Raw genomic sequence first — 26,274 nt, forward strand, 5'->3', positions numbered from 1 at the left:
GATTTCGGGGCTTTTTAGTGTCCCCGCAGCCCGGTCCTCGACCAGGCCTCCACCCCCAGGAAGCAGCCCGTGACAGCTGACTAACACCCAGGAACCTATTTTACTGCTAGGTAACAGGGGCATAGGGTGAAAGAAACTCTGCACAGGTTTCTCGCCAGCGCCTGGGATCGAACCCAGAACCACAGGATCACAAGACCAGCGTGCTGTCTGCTCGGCCGACCGGCTCCCCTAAACATTATTGCCAACAGCATTTGGTGTTCCCAGCCGGTCACCCATCCAAGTACTAACCAAACCCAACGTTGCTTAACTTCGCTGATCGGACGAGAAGCGGTGTTCTCAACGTGGTATGGCCGTTGGCCAGAGGACTAATAAGTCTGACATAGGACGGCAACGAGATGAAGCTGCCCGCAGACACTGCTCAACCACAGACTGCAAACAACAACGACCAAAATAACCGACGCACCTGTGAGTACCCGAACGGCACGCATGGCAATCCCCCGCCAAACAGAACAGAAGGCACGAATCCGGCGCCACTGGCCCACCATGACGGAAGAACTCCGAACCCTGGCATGACCCTGCATGACCCTTCCAGGAAAGCCCCCCTCCACGAGCCCCCTGGAAGACTAACAAGTCCGACATAGGACGGCAACGAGACAAAGCTGCCCGCAGACACTTAACAACCACAGACTCTGCAAACAGCAACGGCCAAAAAAGGCGAAAAAAACAGAAGAGCCAGGGGCCCAAGCAGATTCAAGGGAAGAAGCAAGCACTGCCCGCTGACAAAATGGATGCCAAGCCTCCAACGAGAAGAGGGCAGTTTGCAAACCAGGACGACCCCCGGGAACTTCATAACAAACCAAGTAAGGACAAGAAGATCCATACATGAAGAATGCTGAACCACTACGAAGGTGTAGTCACCTTACCAGGTCGCGCAGGAGGTAAGCCACAAGGGCATCCCGCACATGGAACTAAATGTAGGAAGCCAAAAACCTCCACAAGCTGGAACCGAAGAACGTACGGGAGATCGGAATTAAACTCGGGGAGGAGTAGAGGAAACCAAAACCAATGCGTAATAGGAGGGAGAGAAGAGAAAACCACTCCTTGCAACACCAAGCCCCGCTCAAAGGGTACAAAAACCCAGGCAGGGTCCAACGGGGCCCAAGAACCCTTACTCTGAGGACCCAGACCCATACTCATTGGCAGGAGGAACAGGCTCGAATGCCTCCGCCGCCACCCTGGAAGAGGACACCCCCGAAACCACCCAAGTCTCAACACAAACTAGATCCTGCTCCGCCTCCTAACCCACTGATGGGTCGGAGCCAGAAGCAAGGATGGGGAGGGGCGGGACCGGACACACAACAGAAGGGAAAGGAAGGGCGGAAGGTACCAAAGTCGAAGTGACTCTTACCCCCTAGGTCCGGGTCCCTAAAACCAAAACGTGGCAATTTCGGGGCATCCGGGGAAAGCAACGAACCCATCGCATTGCAGCAACCAGAACTTAGCATGCAACGCAGCTGCTGCTTGCACCCTCAGATCATGATCAGTAGCGAGGGTTAAATGGAGCACGAACTCACAATAAACGTCGCACGACTCTGGGTCAAAGGTATCATCGACCCTACAGGCACCATGGCGGAGGCACAACCGGTGAATGTCACCCTGACACAAGGGGACAGAGCAACCATCAACCTCGCACGAAGTGAGGAGGGGGACCCAAGGATCACATCAATTGGACCACAGAGCCCCCACGGGGTTTCCCCAGGGCCCTTAGCCTTGGTAACGCACTAAGAGAAGCCCAGGCAGGGTACTGCAAACCGGCGCCCAAAACTACCAAGCAGTCTTCTAAACCTGAACCCCCGGGATGTGTCCACTCACGAGTGCCAAGCAGGGGGTACCAACAAAAACATAGATATATATATAAGAGAATGACCCTGAAGATAAAGAGGTAGCAACCAACCAAAGGCAGACCCCCTCCCTCCCAGGCAGGAAAAACAAAATCAAAAGAAAACCCCCACAAGGAGACAACATACCCAAGCAGAACAGAGCCGGCTGCTAAAATATGTAATAACTAGCTATGCAGTACCCTGCGCCCCTACCATTGACGAAACCTGCCTCCTACCCAGAGGCAAACAAGGGCAAGAAAACCCTTGCTGACTCCATGGACAGTCAGTACATAGTATAGTAGGCATTCACCAGTCTCAGGAGACTATGGAGTTGTGCTCTGGTTGTCGGTCTGGAGTGGCCTCTCCAGGGCGCAAAGCCAGGGTAGGTTGATATGGAGGAGAAGTAAGTAAGTAAGTAATTATCAAAAGAAGGCACCAAACCGGGAAGGCTATGTAGCACCATCAAATACGCCAAATAATCAGAGGGCGCTAAATATCACCAAGGATGCCAATACGAGAACAAAAACGCATAAGGCGAACGATATCAAAAGTATCCGAGTCACCAAGAATTCTATCGAGGGACAGGTGACCGCGAGGGGCGGTCGGAAAGCAAGACACACGCTCGTCCTGGAAGTCAGGACATTCAAGAAGGACATGCACGACCGTAAGAGGGACAATGCAACTAGGACAATAAGGAGCAGGGCGGCGCTCCATCAAGTGACCATGAGTTAAGCGAGTATGGCCAATACGCAACCTCGCCAGAGCTGTTTCCCACCGCCAGTTACGGTGGAAGGAGGACGGCCATGAGGAAACACAACATTTAAGAGTACGTAGCTTGTTACCAGTAACAGACAACCAAGAAGCCTGCCAACGGGTAAGGACTGAGGAATGGATAACTGGGTAAAAGTCGGAATACGGAATGCCTTTACGAGAGATGGGACAAGAGCGGACAGCTTCCTTAGCGGCAGCATCCGCACGCTCATTTAAAGACACACCAATATGGCTGGGAACCCAACAAAACTCAACCGACTTAAATTTACTGTGAACGAGAAACAGCCAATGCTGGATCTCGACAACTACTGGATGAACCGGATTAAAGGACCCGAGAGCCATGAGGGCACTACGAGAGTCAACAACAACCACAAAGGAAGACTGACAACGAGAAAGCAGGAGACGAAGAGCATAGAGAATAGCATAAAGTTCTGCTGTAAAGATGCTAGTCTCCGGAGGCAAGCGACACATATAAGTGCGATCAGGAAAAACAACAGAGTAGCCAACACCGTCCGCTGACTTAGACCCATCGGTGAAGACAGAAACGGAGCGGGAGTGAGAAGAAAAGTGCTCGAGGAAAAGGCGTTTTAGAACCGTAGGAGGGGTAAAAGCTTTAGTGATACGGGTCAAGGAAGTACAAAACCGCAGAAGAGGGACCCTCTACGGGGGCAAAGAAGGAACAACACGAGGAGAAACATCAGAAATACGAACGGAGAGAGAATCCTGTAGGCGAGATAACCGGACAGAAAGAGGGAGGTGGTGAAGAGGAACAGGAACCGCAGGAGGGGTAAAAGTTAAAGCACGACAGAGGCGAGAGGAAGGATGTTGCAAGGACCGCGCAAGATAGCGAAGACAGTAGCGATCACGGCGGTCCTGGAGAGACAGGAAGCCAGTGTCAACATACAAGCTAAGGATGGGAGTCGAACGAAAGGCACCAGAACTGAGGCGCAACCCAGTATGGTGCAAAGCATCAAGACGGCGAAGAGTAGAAGGAGAAGCAGACGAGTAAGCAGGGCAACCATAATCGAGCTTAGACAGGACGAGAGAGGAATGTAAAGCAAGGAGAGTGCGCCTATCTGCCCCCCAAGAAGTATGGGACAAGACCCGAAGGAGTGTAAGGGCCTTAGATCACTCAACACGGAGGTAAGAGATATGGGGAGACCAAGACAAACGAGTGTCAAGGAATAACCCCAAAAGCTTCGCGGAATCTTTGTATTAAAGGGGATGACCATAAAGTGACAAAGAGGGACGAAGAACAACCCGTTTCCGCGTAAAAGTCATGGCACAAGTCTTAGAAGTAGAGAACTTGAAGCCATGACCTGTGGCCCAAGACGACACGGCATCAATTGCAAGTTGAAGCCGGCGTTGAAGGAGAGGCGAATCATCACCCTGACAACAAAGGGTAAGATCATCGACATAGAGAGCGGAGAAGACACTAGAAGGAAGAGAGGAAAGAAGACCATTGAGGGCAACAAGAAAAAGAGTAGTGCTCAGAACACTACCCTGGGGCACACCTTCGTATTGCTGAAAAGAGGGAGAGAGAGCGGTACCAAAGCGCACCCGAAAGGAACGACGAGAGAGGAAGCTGCGGAGAAAGAGAGGGAGATGACCACGAAGGCCAAAAGAATGAAGTTGAGATAGGATATGATAACGCCAAGTGGTGTCGTAAGCCTTTTCTAGGTCAAAAAGGACGGCAACAACGGAGGTCTTCGCAGCAAAAGCAGTACGAATATAGACCTCCAAGTTCACCAGGACGTCTGTCGTGCTGCGGCACTTGCGGAAACCAAATTGAGAAGGGGAGAGGAGGTGATGGTGTTCCAGGAACCACATCAGACGAACGTTAACCATACGTTCAAAGAGTTTGCAGACACAACTTGTGAGAGCAATAGGGCGAAAGTCCTTAGGGGAAGTACCCAGAGACCCCGGTTTGCGAACAGGGAGGACAACGGCATCGAGCCAGTCCTCAGGGACTGACGACGAATCCCAGATCCGATTATACAGACTCAGTAAATACTGAGACGTGCTCGGAGGGAGATGGCGAAGCATCTCATAATGAATACCATCGGAGCCCGCCGCCGTAGAACCGCAGAGGGCCAGGGCAGAACGAAGTTCAGAGAGAGAGAAGGGATCATTATAGGGAAGCTGAAGATGAGTGCAGAAATCTAAAGGACGAGACTCAAGGACAGGTTTACGAAGAAGGAAAGATTGGGGAAGGTGAAGACCAGAGCTAACAGAAGAAAAGTGGGAACCCAGTTCGGAAGCGACCTGCAACGGGTCCGCCACAAGAGTATCATGGAGGTGAAGGACCGGTGAAACATCGGGAACGAACTTGCCCGCTATCTTGCGGATACGCTTCCAGATCTGGGCCAGAGGGGTCTCGGACGTAATTGTTGAGACATAAGATGCCCAACATTCACGTTTAGCCGTACGGATGGCCCTATGGGCCACCGCACTCGCTTTCCGAAAGAAAAGAAAAGAATCGGTCGTCTGCCTACGGCGGTGCCTCTTCTAGGCTGCACGCTTACAGCGGACAGCCCGAGCACAGTCCGCATTCCACCAGGGAACGCACTTCCGTGGATCCCGAGAGGAAGAGCGAGGAATAGAGCGGAGGGCAGCGTTGAAGACAGTGTCATGAAAAAGGAGGAGAGCGCGAGAGAGAGGCAGAAGGGAGAGGTCAGGGAGAGCAGCACTGAGGGTAAATAGGGTCCAGTCTGCCTTAGCAAACTGCCACCTAGGGAAAGAGAGGGAAGGGCGAAAAGAGAAAAAGGAAACAAGGATGGGGAAATGATCACTTCCATGGAGGTCATCAAGAACCTGCCACATGAAATCTAAGTAAAGAGAAGAAGAGCAGAGAGAAAGATCAAGACAAGAAAGGGTGCGAGTCCGAGAGTCCAAATGAGTGGGCTCACCAAAATTCAGAAGAGACAGGGAAGAAGAGAGGAGAAACGGCTCAAGGAGGCGACCCCGGGTATTCGTCAGAACGTCACCCCAAAGAGAATGACGACAATTAAAGTCACCCAGCAGGAGCACAGGCTCCGGCAAGGAGTCCAGGAGGTGTTTCAAATCAGGAAGAGAGAGCGGGACACTCGGGGGGAGATAAATGGAACAAACTGTGTACCATTTCCCCACAAAGATACGAGCAGCAGAACAATGGAGAGGCGAAGGAAAAAGTAAAGGAACAAAGGGAACATCAGCCCGAATCAAAAGAGCAGAAGAATTAGAAGCCCCAGCAATGGCTGGGGGGGGGGGGAGAGAAAGGAATAGCCACGAAAACGACCAGGACGAGCACCAAGCATTGGCTCCTGGAGACAGACACAAAGGGGCGAAAACCGCGAAATCAGAAGTTGGAGTTCGAGGAAATTGGCGTAATAACCTCGAACTTTCCATTGAAGAATGGACAACGACGAGAAGAGAAAGGACAAAAACAGAGAACAAGGAAGAAACAAAGGCGAAAGAGCAACAGAGCACGTTAAAGAATATCAGGGTCGGGATCAGGGTCAGCAAAGTCAGGGTTAGGGGGCATGGGTAAACTGAGCAAAGACGGAGGGAAGGAAACGGGAGAACAGAGCAGAGGTGGGCGGGCAGGGTCTGGAGGAGGAGGAGGAGGAGGAAGAGGAGGAGACAACGGAGAGGAGCCGTCAGGGACAGCAGCAGGAGGAGGGGGAGTAGAAAGAAGGGAGCGCACCCCAGCAAGAGCAGCAACCGAAAGGGAAGCAGGGGCCAAAGAAACCTCCATAGCAGGAACAGGGGGCGCAAGCACTGAAACGGGAGGGGAAGGAGCAACAGAGCCAGAAGGAGGAGCTGAGGAAGAAAGCGAAGCCTTCTTACCCGCCGGGGAAGAGGAAGGAGAGGAGCCAGGCTTACGCTTCTGACTTAAAGAGACCGGTGTCCCAGCAACTACGTACCGGGCAACGGATTCCAGTGTCTCAACAGGAGAAGCCGAACGAGAGCACACACGACGGCCGTTAGGAGAGCGATGGACATCCGCCCGCACCGACAGGCGGTGGGGAGAGCCAATAGATGGAGGAAGAGGATGGGAAGGAGGATCGGAGGGGGACGAGGAAGAAGACACAGAAGACACGACAGACCGGGTAGAAGGAAGGAGAACCTCAGACAGAGGACCAGGAGGAGGATCCTTCGGGAGAGAACCCAAAGGAACAGAGGAGGGGGCAGTGGGCGCATCAGGGTCCAAGGCCCGGAGCCGGCGAACCTGGCGCCTCGCCTCAGGAAAAGATAAACGCTCCCGGTGCTTCAGGTTGAGGACGGCTGCCTCAAGCTTGTAATGGACACACGCACGGGAGAAGGTAGGATGGGCCTCACCGCAGTTGAGGCAACGAGCCTGGGGAGAAGTGCACTCCGACTTAGAGTGACCTTCACCACCACACAAAGGACAGAGAGAGACAGTCCCGGAGCAGCGGAGGGCACCATGCCCAAACCTCCAGCACTTGTTGCAGAGCCGAGGAGAAGGAATGTACTCCTGGACAGAGCACCTGGCACCAGCAAGAATGACAGAGGGTGGAAGGGTCCTACCATGAAAGGTAATCTTCACAACCCGGAGGGGTTGACGGCGACTACCACGAGGGGGACGAGTAAACGTGTCCACCTGGAGAATAGAATGGCCCTGGGCAGCGAGGATATGGCGAATATCGTCGTGGCAGTCGCGCAGGTCCCGAACACCGGTTGCAACATGGGGCGGGAGCAAAATAGTGCCAACACTGGCATTCAACTGAGCGTTCTTCGAGACCCGAACGGGGGTCTCGCCAAGGCAGGATAAGGCAGCCAAGCGGGAAGCAGCATCCTGAGAAGGAGCAGCAACGACACGTGTACCGAGACGAGTGGGGTTGAAAGTAATGGAGGCATCCACGGAATCAATGAGATGTCGATGAAGGGAGAAATCGTCAGGAGGCGCAGAATCAAGAGGGAGGAGATCAAAATATTTGGCCCACGAAGCGGGACCAAACAAGGCTTGATAGGTAGCAGAACTGGAAGGAATTGAGCGAGGGCGGCCGTGACGAGGACGGCGGTGAGAACCCCCAGAGAGAGAGGGGTTAAAAGGCGCAGTAGTTACAACTAGAGAAGGAGCCGCGCCAGGGGACGAGGTAGTCACCACTGGGGGCTTGGGGCTCGACCCAACCACAGAGGAGGGAGGGGAGCCAGGGGAAGGAGTCAGAGAGGCCAAAGGAGGAGCAAGGTCGGGGCCCAATGCAGCGGAGGCTACAGAGCCCGGTCTTCCAATACGGACCGACTCGGGGGCTTGGTCGCCCACCCCACGAGCCTGAGAAGGTAAGCCAGAAGCAGCCGAAACAGGGGTTATCATCTTGACGAAATGAAGAATACACTCACGAATGTGCCCCCACACCCACCATGGAGCCACAATTAGAGGCAGGACACCCAACAAGAAGCTCTCGCCGATCTTGTCGGGGCCTCCTAGGGGTGCGTCGTGAGTATACGCCCCACAAACGCCATCTTAAGAAACCGACAGTCCGTCGAGATCGGGTTCAGTGACGAAGTGGGGATTGACAATAAAAGGTTCCCCTCGCTCTCGACGTCGGGTACTGCAGTTCTACGGGTGCATGAGTATGCCTCCTCAAGCACCCGGGCGTCAAAATAGAAGAAGTCCATGGAAGAACCAGAACGAGCAAAAGGTCGGCAGGAAACGGCAAGCAGATAGGAGAAGAGGGGGGAGAAAAACGAAACAGAAGGAAAAGGAAAAGATGCCCAGCAAAATTGGAGAGGACGGCAGCAGGAGCACAAGGCTAGAAAAGGACAGAGGACTGTCCCAAGGAGCATCACACTCCGGCAGCCGCCCACTAAGCCCCCACACGGCGACAACGAGCTGAGCGGGGAGGGGGTATGGAGGAGAAGCTGTTACCCATGCAACAAGGCCCCCCCCCCCCTCTCCACTGCGCCGAAAGTCGCCAATTCAAAGGCCAACACCAATACGATTGATTCCAGCTCCGTCGCGGGAACTGTGAGCTCCGGAGTTGGCCTCGAAGTTGGCGAAAGAAAGCACAGACTCCAAACCTGGGGACCGCCGTGGTCGGGGCCAGAGAAGAATCACCCCATCAAGGGCAAGAACGACCTCGGCCTCTAGAAGCATACCCTAGGCCGCACGAGCCCCAGGAGGTTGACGTCCCGGTCATTTTAGGATGGGGTTCCTGACAGAGATCGTCACAGCCCTCTTTCACCCAAGGCCGGTTTCCTTCAAGACCAATTAGAGGGAAGAGTGATAATTTTTAAATACAACAATTATTACTATAATAATAATACTATAAATAATTATTTATTATCAACAGGCCGGTGATAACTATAAAGCAGTAAAAAGACACAACGGAGGAAAACCCCAAGGTGAAGGCTTGGTGGACCCAAGCCGCTAGGGCAGTACTTACTAGGGAAGGAAACCCTAGGCGCATGCATCCCGAGTACCGTAGAATATTACTCCTGGCTTACACACGACCTGTAGAGACAGCCCACGCCGCAAGGCACAGAAGCTGAAACCAAAGCAGGAGCCAGAGGCACACGACCTGTCAGTAACACATCAGCCAAGAACTTGTGGGAGGATTGCCAGCGCGAAGGTCTGAGTTGAGGGTCCCCCTTCCCCTGCCTGGGGAAAGGGAGAGGGATTACACAGACAGAGGCGCGGCGGCATGATGACGTTATGCTCGTTTGCTACTTTTCGTTTTGGGAGTTCTGTCCAATCGTTCGGCTTTCGGTAGCAATTTTTCACCAGAATAGAGGTTTGTTTTGGGGCGCCTATCTTTCTGGGTGCAAGACCCGGTCGATGACAGACATAGAATGCTCTCAACCACACTGGGGTTTCTATAGGCCATTCTTTCTCGTGCCTCTCTGAGGGGGCCAGGTTCTGGCCGTGGTCCCCGATAGGCAAGGACTCCATGCACATTGACTGATGCTAGAAAGTTATACATATCCATATCACCCTAGATTGCTCAAGGGAGCCGACGGGGCTCCCCCAGAAAACTTATTAACTGTGAACAAATAAACAAAGACCTCACAGAAATATGCTTGGAGAGACATATAGATAATGCAAACTTAAACTAGTGCTTGGAGAAAATAGACACAGTAGCACTAGAAGCATGTGCAAGTCACATACCAATACATTAATATACAATGTTTATTCAAAAGAAATTCTAAGGAGAAAGGGAAAAAAATGGAAACTGTAACAAGAATGGCATTCCCTCTATAGGCGAAGAAAACAAATTGCAGAACATGTTTAACGTTCAATTCTATCCTGAGAACGACGAGGAAGGCTATGTAGAGAAATAGAAACAATTGAGCTAAAGTTGCAAGAATCATATAAAAATTCAGGAGAGGCAGAGTAAAAGGTGAAAGCAAATTAGAGAGGAATCCAAAATACTTTTTCTCCTATGTACAATCTAAAACATTAACTACATCTTGCATTGGATCCTTGCACAAGGGTGATGGAATCATCACAGACGAGAGAAAAGGAATGAGTGAAATACTGAGGTTACAGTAGGATTCTGTTTTCAGTGAACCCTGAACACATAGCAGATCAATGATGCAAATGAATACTTAATGAATGTATCACCACGATTGAACCAAATATCAGATGTCACCCCTAACCCCATTTGACTTGGAAGTTGCCAAAAACAACATGGCCATGCACTCTGCACCAGGCCCAAATTCCTGGAATTCCATATTCATGAATTTAATAGCTTCTTTTAATCGGTTGGTGCTAACCTTGCCAGTAAAATTCCACAGACTCCGACACACAATAACACATATCTCTCAGACAGCTATCCAAACTCTATTCTCCTTTCACCAGTCAGCCTGACAGATGTTGTGTCCATCATATACTCACTAAAAACCAAACCTGGGAACATCAGTGAAATTCCATCCATTATATACAAGAGCGCTTCTCAAGCCATTGCGCCACCCAAAGCTGTGATGTTCAACAAATCCTTAGAGTGTCACACCTTCCCTGATATCTTTAAAAATAGCAAGAGTAACGCCAATTCATAAAGGAGGCAACCTGGCGGATAAAACCAATTAGTAGTGAAATATACGCCTAGAACCGTGCACGCCATCTGCCCAGGTGGCTCTATAGAGCCAGCTGGGCAGGTGGTGTGCAGGTGTCTAGTCGCAAAGGGTTTGGGGGAAATTTTCCCGGAAGTTGTGGCATGTCGGACGAGTGTGAGCGTCTGGTGTTTGGGTATGCGGTCAGGAAAGATGGGAGGTCATGTTGTTGGGGGTGTAGGAGAGTATGTGGGCTATGTGGTAGAGTAAGAAATACTAGGATATGAGTGGAATATGTGGAAAGAGTAGTTAAATATGTATGTGTGTTTGCCGTAGACTTATTCCTGTGTGTAGATAATAGTTTTGATTAAAGATGATAGTAAGTAAAGCTATGTAGAGGCTAAGTGTAGGTGTGAGGGGTCCCAACATAGGCGGATATGTTGATGGGGAGGGGTGAGGGGAGCTTCCCCTCGGCATGACAGTGCTTAGGGCCATTTGTGGTTTGTGGTTTTTCTTCGAGAGAGCAGAGTCCAGGAGGAGATGAGAGCTGCAGCAGGAGGGATGTGGTCCTTTACCTTAATGGTTTTTCGATGTCTTCAGAGTGGTCTGGAGATGTTCACCCCAGCATGGCTCTTCATCCACTGTGGATTGTTAAGGAGGGGCGACGTTCTTACTCCCGCCAGCAGGCCCTCACCTGCCAACCATCAATCACTCCCACCCCTCCTCTCCCATACCATCAGGGGTCCCCTCTCCCTCCCCTCCATTACCTTGTAGAGTGGGGCACCCCTCTCCCCCTTACCTTCTAGAGTGGTACGGACCAGGATCACATACCATCACATCGACCTGAGAAGTGTCACCACATGGCACATCACTTAGTAAACTCAGTCAAAGTCAGTAGGTTAGCGTTTACTAAAAGAGGGAAACATTTCACATCGTCACGGAGACGCGATCTCTACCTACAAATTGTTCTTGTTAACTGTGATCATTGAAATGTATGCATGTTTACTCAATCTCCATCACCTCTTCTTCCTACAGCCATTACTGCTGTGCAGACCTTGTAACACAACGGCGTTATCATAGCAAGACAATGTCACAGAATGGTCAAGACTCCTGAATGAATGAAACAGCAATCCGTCTCGTTAAGGTCTAACCTTCGTGGCGGTTTGAGGCGTAGTGAGATGGACGAGGTACTGGGATGGCCTTACCCTCTCCCCATCCACCCCCACCAAACCCATACCCCCCCTCCCACCCCCTTCCAAGCCCAAACCATCAAGCATCACTACACACTTCCCAGACCGGATGTTCTGTGCAAAGCCTTTAGTATTATTTCTGATCATATGTGTAACCTTGTATCGCAATGTGACCAACATGGTATCATCATTCTTTGCTCAAATAACATTTTTTAAGAATATCGAGAGTCATAAGCGGGTCTTCAATCTTATTATTATAACAAATCATAATTTGTTGTAAACACACCTGCATGGGAAACACATAGCAGTCAGTGGTTTCTCTCTCTCTCTCTCTCTCTCTCTCTCTCTCTCGCTCTATTCAGATCATTTTATAGTTGGGGAAAAGTAACATCAATTCCTTTCTCCTGCCGCCGCTGTTCACATATCTTTTTTTCATTTCACTTAGACTGACAGCGCACCAGAGGATGGAAGACTAATGTCAATTTTTCGAGCCCCATCACTCTCACCCTTATAACCTAGTAACATAACACGACCAACATGATGACATCGTTCTTTGCCCAAATATCATTAATGTAACGTGACCAATATGGTAACTTCGTTCTTTGCCCAAATATCATTAATGTAACGTGACCAATATGCTAACTTCGTTCTTTGCCCAAATATCATTTTAAGAGTAACGAGCAACTTTCTGTCCGATGTCTGAATATTGAAATGTGAACCCCATTTACCCAAACACAATATCTCCATTACATCTCATACCATATAAATATTACGGTCTGCAAGTTTTAGACCTCTGTAACACATTGTAACGTAACGCAAATCAACTTTCTGCAGTCCAAATAACATTATGAAAGTATGACTTAGTCCATCTCCATTACATCTCTTACCATATAAATATTACTGTCTACCAGTTTTATCCTCTGTAATACATTGTAACGTAACGCGGAAATCAAATTTCTACAGACCAAAATAACATTTTAAGATCAAAGTATGACTTAGTCCATCTCCTACCATATAAATATTACTGTCTGCCAATTTTAGCCCTCTGTAACACAATGTAACGTAACGTAACGCAGAAATCATCAACTTTCTGCAGTCTAAAAAACGTCATTTTGAAATGAAAAGTGAGACTTAGTTTATCGCCATTTTATCTCTTACCATATATATATATTGGTGTCCACCAGTTTTAGCCTCTGTAACACATTGTAACGTAACGCAAATCAACTTTCTGCAGTCCAAATAACAATATGAAAGTATGACTTAGTCCATCTCCATTACATCTCTTACCATATAAATATTACTGTGTGACAGTTTTAGCCCTCTGTAACACATTGTAACGTAACGCAAATCAACTTTCTGCAGTCCAAATAACATTATGAAAGTATGACTTAGCCTATCTCCATTACATCTCCTACCATATAAATATTACTGTGTGACAGTTTTAGCCCTCTGTAACACATTGTAACGTAACGCAAATCAACTTTCTGCAGTCCAAATAACATTTTTAAATGAAAGTATGACTTAGCCCATCTCCTTTACATCTCATACCATATGAATAGCCCATCTCCATTACATCTCCTACCATATAAATATTACGGTCTACCAGTTTTAGCCTCTGTAACACATTGTAACGTAACGCGGAAATCAATTTTCTACAGACTAAAATAACATTTTTAAATCAAAGTATGACTTAGTCCATCTCCATTACATCTCATACCTTATAAATATTACGGTCTGCAAGTTTTAGCTCTCTGTAACACAATGTAACGTAACGTAACGTAACGCAAATCAACTTTTTGCAGTCCAAAATATCATTTTGAAATGAAAAGTGAGGCTTAGTCCATCTCCATTACATCTCTTGCCATATAAATATTGGTGTCTACCAGTTTTAGCCCCTGTAACACATTGTAATGTAACGCGGAAATCATCAAATTTCTACAGACCAAAATAACATTTTTAAATGAAAGTAAGACTTAGTCCATCTCCATTACATCTCTTACCATGTAAATATTAGTGTCTACCAGTTTTAGCCTCTGTAACACATTGTAACGTAACGTGGAAAATCAACTTTGTCTGATGACCAAATAACATTATTGAAAATGTCAACCATGTTTAGCCATTACATCCAAACACAAAGAAAAATATTACCGCTTTTCTTTGAGAAACTTATATGTGGTGATCATATCTCCAGAGTCCACACAATAAGCCACACATCACTCATCTTCTGTTTACAAATCACAACTCGCATCTAATTTAATGTTATTTTTTTTTTTGCAGAAACTATGTTTTGAGAATATGCTCAATGTCAGCAATTACTATTCATATCATCAAACTCCTTTCAGTCATCAAAACAAGCAGAGGTGCCGCATAAACCACTAAAGATTTATTGTATGCAAGGTACATCATTTTGACAATTCTGTCACTGACACGCCTTAGCGAGATGATTGTGCGCAACAGTACCCTAGCACTCTTAATAATTTTATTCAAGCACTGTTAACATAGCATAATGTAAGATTTTTTTCACATTTCATATCGCGTGTGTAGATTTAGTTTTAACAAAAAGTGAAACACGAGAGCATGAACTAATAGGGTTGAGATAGGAGGAAAGGCTTTGTGGAAGATAAAAGAGCCGAGGAGACATGTTCCCTACCTACATTACTATTATTTCTTGCAGACCTGCAGACCTGTCCAGAAAAGCAGTCAGTCACTCAGTCAAACATTTTTATAGTTAAAAGTTTTTCATCTTAAAAAACAGGGACTACCAGTCTTCATTTTTTTCTTCTATCAAATCAAATAGACACGAGGGCCACTACCTATTGTTGTTGTCGGTCTGTCTGTCTGTCTATCGCTTGACTAGGTTAAGGACCGCAATATCCCACACCATACATGCTACGGGCTCTCACTAGTCAATAAACACAATTTTGTATCATTTCTCTACTAAATAGCACTCCGAATCATCTTTACACATTTTAATTTTACATTGTCACGTGCACAGCCATCAAAGGGAAATCTCACTACTGCACGGATGTCGTGTGTGTGTTAAATAAAAGGTCCTTACATAGCTTATCATTTTCTTTGAGAAACTTATAAGTAGTGATCATATCTCCCGAGTCCACACAAATAACCCACACCAACCCACTTCCATATTGAGAAAGAGAGAGAAGGCAAACATAGCTTGGTTATTGCATCTAGTTTTAAGGGATATCTATGTTCAGTAAACAGTTACTGAGTTGTAAACTGAATGGTAGAGCCACCCATTACCTGGTTAATGATAATAGTATTTCACGATGGAAAAACTTTATCCTAAACTAAAATTGAGCTCACATAAAGTGATTTTCACTTACTGAGTTGTTAACTGAATGCCTGAGCTATCCAATACATAGTTGGTGATAGTAGTATTAATTCCAGATGGAAAACTTTAAACTAAACGAAAATGAGCGCACATGAAGTGATTCTCACGTTCATTAAACACTTACTAAGTTGTTAACTGAATGTCTGAGACATCCAATACATGGTTGATGATAGTAGTATTAATGACATTGATAATACGAGGTCTTGAACTAGATACTGGCAGGGGAACAACAAAGCTGTGATATTGAAAAGAAACTGAACTGAATTTGAAAATTGATTAATATATGTAATGTGAAGCCAATCTACTGGAAAACAGTAAGCAAACTTTATTTGAAAAGAATATGAGAAGACTGAAAAGCTGGGAGCAAGAAAAATGTTAAAAATAAGAAGTAATGATATTCATAAACATAACATAACATATCCATGACCATAATTAATACAGTGTGAACTCTCTTAAACTATGCTCACCGTGAAATCTCGTCACGTTGCATAACTTGTCACTCTGCGAAACAAATTATTGACTATAAGTGCGACAATGTGAATAAAAATGACCACTTATGTTTTGGAGTGCTATTTTAGTCAAGAAATACTGTAAAGGATGATTATTGACTAAAGGGAATTTCGCGGACTGCTGGTGTTTGATGTGTTGAACTGCTTAAAGGAAGCATATTTGCTAGAAAAAATTCCTGTGAAATAATGCGTGTTATATGTTTTGACTATCTAGCTAATAGCGTATTGCCTGCCTAATAATGAAATGTCACATTTTGTCTGACTCACTTAGCACAAGTGAAGAGAAAACATTGAAAAACTTGCAAAGGTTAAAAACTCTGTGAAATCATATCTGTTATGTTAAGTTTTGACTAGCTGATTAATAGCATACTACATTATTGTCTTTATGTTATGTTTACCTCGATAGCGTTGTAATGCTTGGAAATTGTATGTGCGGATCCCGTTTCCCTCTTACTGCACATAAATAATGGATGCTGTAAAGTATTTTTATGGAACATGACTCTTCTTATTCTTACCCCTTTTTTAAAACTAGATGCAATAACAAAGCTATGTTTGCCTTCTCTCTCTTTCTCAATATGGAGGTGGGTTGGTGTGGGTTATTTGTGTTGACTCGGGAGATATGATCACTACTTATAAGTTTCTCAAAGAAAATGATAAGCTATGTAAGGACCTTTTATTTAACACACACACGACATCCGTGCAGTAGTGAGATTTCCCTTTGATGGCTGTGCACGTGACAATGTAAAATTAAAATGTGTAAAGATGATTCGGAGTGCTATTTAGTAGAGAAATGATACAAAATTGTGTTTATTGACTAGTGAGAGCCCGTAGCATGTATGGTGTGGGATATTGCGGTCCTTAACCTAGTCAAGCGATAGACAGACAGACAGACCGACAACAACAATAGGTAGTGGCCCTCGTGTCTCTTTGATTTGATAGAAGAAAAAAATGAAGACTAGTAGTCCCTGTTTTTTAATAAGATGAAAAACTTTTAACTATAAAAATGTTTGACTGAGTGACTGACTGCTTTTCTGGACCAGTCTGCAAGAAATAATAGTAATGTAGGTAGGGAACATGTCTCCTCGGCTCTTTTATCTTCCACAAAGCCTTTCCTCCTATCTCAACCCTATTAGTTCATGCTCTCGTGTTTCACTTTTTGTTAAAACTAAATCTACACACGCGATATGAAATGTGAAAAAAATCTTACATTATGCTATGTTAACAGTGTTTGAATAAAATTATTTAGAGTGCTAGGGTACTGTTGCGCACAGTCATCTCGCTAAGGCGGGTCGGTGACAGAATTGTCAAAATGATGTACCTTGCATACAATAAATCTTTAGTGGTTTATGCGGCACCTCTGCTTGTTTTGATGACTGAAAGGAGTTTGATGATACGAATAGTAATTGCTGACATTGAGCATATTCTCAAAACATAGTTTTTGCAAAAAAAAAAAAAAATAGCATTAAATTAGATGCGAGCTGTGATTTGAAAACAGAAGATGAATGATGTGTGGCTTATTGTGTGGACTCTGGAGATATGATCACCACATATAAGTTTCTCAAAGAAAAGCGGTAATATTTTTCTTTGTGTTTGGATGTAATGGCTAAACATGGTTGACATTTTCAATAATGTTATTTGGTCATCAGACAAAGTTGATTTTCCACGTTACGTTACAATGTGTTACAGAGGTTAAAACTGGTAGACACTAATATTTACATGGTAAGAGATGTAATGGAGATAGACTAAGCCCCACTTTTCATTTCAAAATGATATTTTGGACTGCAAAAAGTTGATTTGCGTTACGTTACGTTACATTGTGTTACAGAGAGCTAAAACTTGCAGACCGTAATATTTATAAGGTATGAGATGTAATGGAAATGGACTAAGTCATACTTTGATTTAAAAATTTTATTTTAGTCTGTAGAAAATTGATTTCCGAGTTACGTTACAATGTGTTACAGAGGCTAAAACTGGTAGACCGTAATATTCATATGGTAGGAGATGTAATGGAGATGATTGATGATTGATAAAGATTAAGCCACCCAAGAGGTGGCACGGGCATGAATAGCCCGTAATAATGGAGATGGGCTATTCATATGGTAGGAGATGTAAAGGAGATGGGCTAAGTCATACTTTCATAATGTTATTTGGACTGCAGAAAGTTGATTTGCGTTACGTTACAAGTGTTACAGGGGTTAAAACTGGTAGACAGTAATATTTATATGGTAAGAGATGTAATGGAGATGGACTAAGTCATACTTTCATAATGTTATTTGGACTGCAGAAAGTTGATTTGCATTACGTTACAATGTGTTACAGAGGCTAAAACTGGTGGACGCCAATATTTATATGGTAAGAGATGAAATGGGGATAGACTAAGTCTCACTTTTCATTTCAAAATGACATTTTTTAGACTGCAGAAAGTTGATGATTTCTGCGTTACGTTATGTTACATTGTGTTAAAGAGGGCTAAAACTGGCAGACAGTCCATCTCCTACCATATAAATATTACTAAGTCATACTTTGATCTTAAAATGTTATTTTGGTCTGTAGAAATTTGATTTCCGCGTTACGTTACAATGTACTACAGAGGTTAAAACTGGTAGACAGTAATATTTATATGGTAAGAGATGTAATGGAGATGGACTAAGGGGTTGGCTAGATGAAAATTAAAAGTTGTTTTAGGGCATTGAAAATTTATTATCCTGATACATGTGAAAGGTGCTGCAACTGGGCCAAGTTTTAGCATCGCAGCCTAAATAGAGAGGGAGAAAAAAAATAAAAACGTTTTTTTAGACAATTTTTCAACAATGTTCAAATCATTTCACAGCCCACAATTGTGAACCGAAATCAGTTCTATGACACTTAGCTATGACCTTACTATATAATAAAGATTTGTCTGATGGATGTTTATCCCAGATGTATTTAGTGCAATAATACAGATTTTGTAAATTTCCCAAAAATCCTATGCAACAATATGATATTTATAAATATTTATAAAATCAATAAACCTACGTAGAAAGAAAAGCCACCACTATGTTTTAGAGGCATACACTCTACATATAATGTGCAAGTCTCATGTAAATTATATAGTAAATAAAGTCTGTAAAATCAGATAAATTGTAAAATATTTACCTGCACAAACGAAGGTCAAAGTTCAGCCACCTTTAGCTGAGGTTGATGTTGACCAATATCATTCAAAATTTGCACCCTTGTAGATAGGCATGGGTTCAGTAAGGTGTGCAAGTTCCATGCAGATCGCCTGATAAATAAAAAAAAAATAAAAATAAATAATAAAAAAAAAATTATATATTTGCCACCAGTTTTATATGTACAAATATTTATGAAGTAATATCACAATATAACACTAAAACATACTAACCTAATATAATTGGTCAGAAATATGGGTCCTCAAGTTGGCACTGGAGTGGCACTAGTAGGCACCTGCACCATAGCTGGGGTCAGCTCCCTCAGGGGTCTTTCTTGGTTTGGTTGTGCGTCTCGTTGGTCTCTGCATATCCTTGTCCTTTTTGTTCAAGTACCAGTCCAGTTAGATTTGGAGTAGCAGGTGCAAGACAAGGAGTAGAAGGTGGAAAATGTGCGGTGGCAGAGGGTGGGATTGTTGGGGGGGCACCGGGCTGCAACACTTGCGGCTGAGTGGCCGCCTCGATCTTCCCTCGTCAAAGTGCGTAATTTACGGATTCTGGCCAGCTCGCACCTTCTACGGGCAGCTAGCATGCTTTCAGTTTTCATAGTTTTCCTCATCTTCGTTTTGTTTGTCATTTTGCAGTAAAAATAGCACAAATTGTGAGAGCGCGTCCACGATAGATCCACCAGCTGAGGGACACAAAGAGTGACTAACTTAGCCAGCAAGCCCACCCCTCTCTCACACGAGACTGTTGCCAATGAGTGAGTTTATATTCGTTTTATGCATAACACGTTATTTTCCATGCTATTACGAAATATTAGACTTCTACAACGTAAGACACAACACCCCACGGTGCACCCAGGCCGCGAGAACTGGATTCACGAAAGTTGCAGCGGGAAATTTGACTCTAATTATGTTATTTTTCAAGATAACATAAAACGGTTTGCACCACAGTGTTGCCAGAACTTTGTAGTATTTTTTAGAATTTTTCGTAAATTTTCGAAATTTTTCGGATTTGAGCATAGATGTCCCCTAAGTCATACTTTCATAATGTTATTTGGACTGCAGAAAGTTGATTTGTGTTACGTTACAATGTGTTACAGGGGCTAAAACTGGTAGACAGTAATATTTATATGGTTGGAGATGGACTTAGTCATACTTTCATAATGTTATTTGGACTGTAGAAAGTTGATTTGCGTTACGTTACAATGTGTTACAGAGGTCTAAAACTTGCAGACCGTAATATTTATATGGTATGAGATGTAATGGAGATATTGTGTTTGGGTAAATGGGGTTCACATTTCAATATTCAGACATCGGACAGAAAGTTGCTCGTTACTTTTAAAATGATATTTGGGCAAAGAACGAAGTTACCATATTGGTCACGTTACATTAATGATATTTGGGCAAAGAACGATGTCATCATGTTGGTCGTGTTATGTTACTAGGTTATAAGGGTGAGAGTGATGGGGCTCGAAAAATTGACATTAGTCTTCCATCCTCTGGTGCGCTGTCAGTCTAAGTGAAATGAAAAAAAGATATGTGAACAGCGGCGGCAGGAGAAAGGAATTGATGTTACTTTTCCCCAACTATAAAATGATCTGAATAGAGCGAGAGAGAGAGAGAGAGAGAGAGAGAGAAACCACTGACTGCTATGTGTTTCCCATGCAGGTGTGTTTACAACAAATTATGATTTGTTATAATAATAAGATTGAAGACCCGCTTATGACTCTCGATATTCTTAAAAAATGTTATTTGAGCAAAGAATGATGATACCATGTTGGTCACATTGCGATACAAGGTTACACATATGATCAGAAATAATACTAAAGGCTTTGCACAGAACATCCGGTCTGGGAAGTGTGTAGTGATGCTTGATGGTTTGGGCTTGGAAGGGGGGTGGGAGGGGGGGTATGGGTTTGGTGGGGGTGGATGGGGAGAGGGTAAGGCCATCCCAGTACCTGGTCCATCTCACTACGCCTCAAACCACCACGAAGGTTAGACCTTAACGAGACGGATTGCTGTTTCATTCATTCAGGAGTCTTGACCATTCTGTGACATTGTCTTCTTATGATAACGCCGTTGTGAGTTACAAGGTCTGCACAGCAGTAATGGCTGTAGGAAGAAGAGCTGATGGAGATTGAGTAAACATGCATACATTTCAATGATCACAGTTAACAAGAACAATTTGTAGGTAGAGATCGCGTCTCCGTGACGATGTGAAATGTTTCCCTCTTTTAGTAAACGCTAACCTACTGACTTTGACTGAGTTTACTAAGTGATGTGCCATGTGGTGACACTTCTCAGGTCGATGTGACGGTCTGTGATCCTGGTCCGTATCACTCTAGAAGGTAAGGGAGAGAGGGGTGCCCCACTCTACAAGGTAATGGAGGGGAGGGAGAGGGGACCCCTGATGGTATGGGAGAGGAGGGGTGGGAGTGATTGATGGTTGGTAGGTGAGGGCCTGCTGGCGGGAGTAAGAACGTCGCCCCTCCTTAACAATCCGCAGTGGATGGAGAGCCATGCTGGGGTGAACATCTCCAGACCACTCTGAAGACATCGAAAAACCATTAAGGTAAAGGACCACATCCCTCCTGCTGCAGCTCTCATCTCCTCCTGGACTCTGCTCACTTGAAGAAAAACCACAAACCACAAATGGCCCTAAGCACTCTCACGCCGAGGGGAAGCTCCCCTCACCCCTCCCCATCAACATATCCGCCTATGTTGGGACCCCTCACACCTACACTTAGCCTCTACATAGCTTTACTTACTATCATCTTTAATCAAAACTATTATCTACACACAGGAATAAGTCTACGGCAAACACACATAGATATTTAACTACTCTTTCCACATATTCCACTCATATCCTCGTATTTCTTACTCTACCACATAGCCCACATACTCTCCTACACCCCCAACAACATGACCTCCCATCTTTCCTGACCGCATACCCAAACACCGGACGCTCACACGCGTCCGACATGCCACAACGTCCGGGAAAATTCCCCCCAAACCCTTTGCGACTAGACACCTGCGCACCACCTGCCCAGCTGGCTCTATAGAGCCACCTGGGCAGATGGCGCGCGCGGTTCTAGGCGTATATTTCACTACTCCAATTATAGATCAATATCAAACCTATCCATACAATCAAAAATATTTGAAAAAATTATCTACAAACAGCTATACTCCTTTCTCGTAAAATTTTACATACTCAGCCCCTGTCAGTTTGGCTTCCGCTCCCAAAAGAGTACCAACGAGGCAATTATTAGTCTCCTTGGAATAATTTACTCAGCCCTTGACAAAAATGAGTTTCCGATTGGATTCTTCATTGAACTGAGAAAGGCCTTTGATACTGTTAATTACAAGTACCTCTTACTTAAACACCATCATTATGGAATCTGAGGCCTTGCCCTGGACTATATCCGATCCTATCTTGGTGATTGACACCAATATGTAGCTATCAATGATATAACCTCTCCCACTCTTCCAATAACCGTTGGAGTGCCAAAGGGCAGCATCTTGGGACCTCTCCTATTTCTTATATACATCAATGATTTGACATATGTCTCTTAATTTTCTTAAACCTATATTGTTTGCTGATGACACTACCCTCATCTACTCAGACCCCCAACCCACACACATTAAATAATGTTGTGAATAATGAATTAAAAATGTCCACGTATATATGTCAACCAACAAACTAACACTAAACATAAAAAAGACATACTACATCTTATTTGGAAGCAAATCAACAAATGCAATTCAGCTTCAGATAGACATCAGTAATAAAAAATATTGGAAAGTTTCTTGGCATATTCCTAGACAATGGACTGAACTTCAGCACCTACATACAACACATAACTAAGAAAGTCTCTAAAACAGTTGGTATTCTCTCCAAAATCAGATATTATGTAATTAACTCTGCACTCCTCTCACTATATTATGCACTAATCTATCCCTTATCTTAATTATGGTATCTGTGCATGGGGTTCATCTACTGTAAACCACCTCAAGTCCATAATCTGCTATTAGAATAATAACAAATTCTGCTTTCAGACAACACTCAACCCCCTTGTTTAAACCCCTTAATTAACATGCTAAACACAAATTCACTCCACAAATTCTCTTGTGTCAATTACATTTACAAAACCCTGTTCTTAAATCCACACCCTGCTCTGAAACTCTCCCTGGACAGATGTAATAGGACTCATTATCACCACACCAGAAATAAATATCTCTTTGATATCCCCAGAGTCAAACTTAATCTGTGTAAACACACTATGCAAATTAAGGGACCTAGTGTATGGAACTCACTCCCTACTGAATTGAAAAGATGTACAAATTTTGCCTCATTCAAAAACAAAACCAAAAAGTACCAAATTTCGTCTTCATAGTTTTTACCTTGTTGTTTCAAAATTGCACTGTATCTAGTGCTACCCAATCTTTATGTACCTAATCCAAACAACTTTACCACTGTGATCATTGCTGTCTTCTTATATGTGCTATGAATATGCTGTATTGTGCCTATTAATCTTTATTAAATTACCAATCAAGCTGTCAATGCAATCAATCAGAGCTACCGATGTGCTTAAATATACCTACTAATCTCTCTCATCTCATTTTTTTTCTTGCAATGTACTTGTTATCACTTAATAAATTGTGCTAGAATTTACCTATTTAAAATTATATTTTAGATTAAGGACCTGCCCAAAACGCTGCGCGTACTAGTGGCTTTACAGGAATGTTAACACCATGTATGTATCCTCACAAAACCAATGTACCTTCTTGTATATATATAAATAAAATAAATAAATAAATAATAAGAACTGCAAAAATCACAGGCCCTAAGCATATTTTGGAGACGGAGCTTAGAATTGGTGCTATCCCGACTTACTTAAAACAGTGGAAATTGCACCACCTCACAATAGAGGTAGCAAAGCTGATGCAAAAAATTATAGACCAATAGCTCTAGCATCGCACCCCATAAAAATGTTTGAAAGTGTGCTTAGAAGATGACAAAACACATGGAATCACAGTGAAACACAACCCTGGGCAACACGGGTTCAGAACAGGATGCTTCTGCCTCTCACAATTGCTAGACTATTATGAGCAAGCAAAACATTGATGTAATATACACAGATTTCACAAATGTGGCCATGGTGTCATTGCACACAAAATGCGCACAAAAGGAGTTACTGGCAAAGTAAGGAGATGGATCGTTATCATCCTAACAAACAAAACCCAGAGTGTAATATTTTACAAAGTGAAATATTAATCATCCACCATAAAAAACTGTCCCCCAAGGTACTGTGCTTGTTCCAGAACTTTTTCTCATATCAGACATAGGCAAGAATGCAAAGAATCATCATTTGCAGATGACACTAGAATTGTCATGAGAGTAGACAATATAGAGGACACAGCAAACAAATTTCCAATCTAATGTTAATCAAATCTTTCAATGGGACACAGAAAATAGCATGTTTATTGGGGATAAATTCCAATTACTACACTATAGCAAAAATGAAAACATCAAAGCAGAAACCACATATTAAACACAGTCAAACCACAATATTGAATGAAAAAGCAAAGTAAAAAAATTAGGAAAACTCTTTTTAAAGAACACAACAAAGTTGCTGTCACAACTGCAAGAAAAATGACTGGTTGGATAACAAGAACCTTATAAACAAGAGATGTCACACCAATGATGATACTTTATAAGACATTATAAGACAGTGTTCTTTTAGAGAGGAATTTAGTTGTATACTAACCGTCCCATGTAAAGCTGGAAAACTTGCTGACCTGCAGAGCATTCAAAGATCTTTTACTGCTACAATCCACTCAATATAACATCAAAATTAATGGGACTGCCTAAAAATGTTTAATTTGTATTCCCTAGAGCGCAAATAAAAGAGATACATAATAATTTACACATGGAAAATATTAAGATTGGTTCCAAATCGGCACACAGAAACTACACCACGTGAGACCAGAAGGCATAGCAGGATGTGCAAAATAGCTCCATTGAAAAGCAGATGTGCAACAGGCATGCTGAGAGAACAATCGATCAACATCAAATGCCTAACACTTTTCAACACTTTTTCCCTACACATACTGGGGCATTACTGGCCAACCTCTCGCAAAGTTCAATTGAGAACTTGACAAGGACCATCAGGGGATACCTGATCAACCAGGCTGTGACATGTACGTCAGGTTGTGAGCAACTGCATCGAACAGCCTGGCTGATTAGACCAGCAACCAGGAGACCTGGTCAGAGACTGGACAGCTGGGACACTGATCCTCAAAATCATCAACAGGTAAGTAGTAAAGGGATAGTTCCCCTACATTACAAATATGCAAATGCCACTCGTATTTTTAAAAAAGGCAGAAAGAACTCAGCAGAAAACTACAATCTGCTTAATTCAATCTCACTCGCCTGCAAGCTCATGGAGAGAATCCTAAGGAAGGGAATCATGCAACATCTCACAGCGAACAATCTTTTGTAATCAGCGCAACATGGATTTGTTAAAAATAGATCCTTTTTTACAAACCAGCTCACATTTTTGGAAATGGTAACAAGCTACTTAGACAAAGGACTTCCAGTACATGCAGTATACATGGACTTTGCTAAAGCTTTTGGCAAGATACCACACGAAAGATTAGCAAGGAAATTACAAGCACATGGAAAAATGGTAGAATACTAGAATAGATAAAACAATGGATAAAACAGAAAACAAAGGGTCGTGCTAAATTGGGATGAATCTGACTGGAGAAATGTGGTAAGTGGGGTGCCACAGGGACCCATTTCGGGGCCAATCCTTTTTGTCATATACATTAATGACATAGATGAGAATATTAAAAACCACATCATCAAATTTGCAGATGATAATCTATTTATTTATTTATTTATTTCTGTTCAAGAAGGTTCATGGTCTATAAGAGTACATAGCATTAATGTTTTTACTTTCTTGTAAACCCACTAACACTCATAGCGTTTCGGGCAGGTCCTTAATCTAACAGATAATTTTAAGTAGGTAATTTCTAGCATAATTGAAAAATATTAACAGGTACATTGTAAGAAAATTTGACAAAGATTATTAGGTGTATTAAAGTAAAATTTGTGTTCAAACATAACAACCATGATATAAGTTGATAGCAATGATTACAGTGGTGAAGTTGCATGGCTTAGACATATATATTGGGGTAGTGGGTAGCACAAGATACAGTGCGAGTTTGAAGCACTTGTCGGAAATTCCCGACACCAATTACGAACTCCTAACATATTATGTAATTACTGGTTTCTGTTAAGTAAATACGTACACTAATTTGAACAAAATATTTTAGTTAACCATGCTAAGATAATAGTGTTTTGGTATATATTGTCAGAAAGCGAGACGTATTGTCACGTTACCGAATTATATACACCCAA

At 43.7% G+C, this 26,274-nt stretch overlaps 1 long non-coding RNA gene and 1 other non-coding gene across 2 annotated transcripts; both read right to left on the reverse strand.

The window, feature by feature from the left end:
• Nucleotides 1-239: 239 nt before the first annotated feature.
• LOC138368288 (5S ribosomal RNA) lies at nucleotides 240-358 on the reverse strand. The gene has a single exon (XR_011229564.1). It is a non-coding gene; the product is annotated as a 5S ribosomal RNA (ribosomal RNA).
• An 18,015-nt stretch (nucleotides 359-18,373) lies between these two features.
• Nucleotides 18,374-19,263, reverse strand: LOC138368135 (uncharacterized). The gene is made up of 3 exons (XR_011229497.1): nucleotides 19,080-19,263; nucleotides 18,833-18,959; nucleotides 18,374-18,452 (listed from the first exon to the last, which is right to left on the reverse strand). It is a non-coding gene; the product is annotated as an uncharacterized lncRNA (long non-coding RNA).
• Nucleotides 19,264-26,274: the final 7,011 nt, after the last annotated feature.

The sequence above is a fragment of the Procambarus clarkii genome, chromosome 24 (assembly GCF_040958095.1).
Source record: "Procambarus clarkii isolate CNS0578487 chromosome 24, FALCON_Pclarkii_2.0, whole genome shotgun sequence".
Lineage (NCBI taxonomy): Eukaryota > Metazoa > Arthropoda > Malacostraca > Decapoda > Cambaridae > Procambarus > Procambarus clarkii.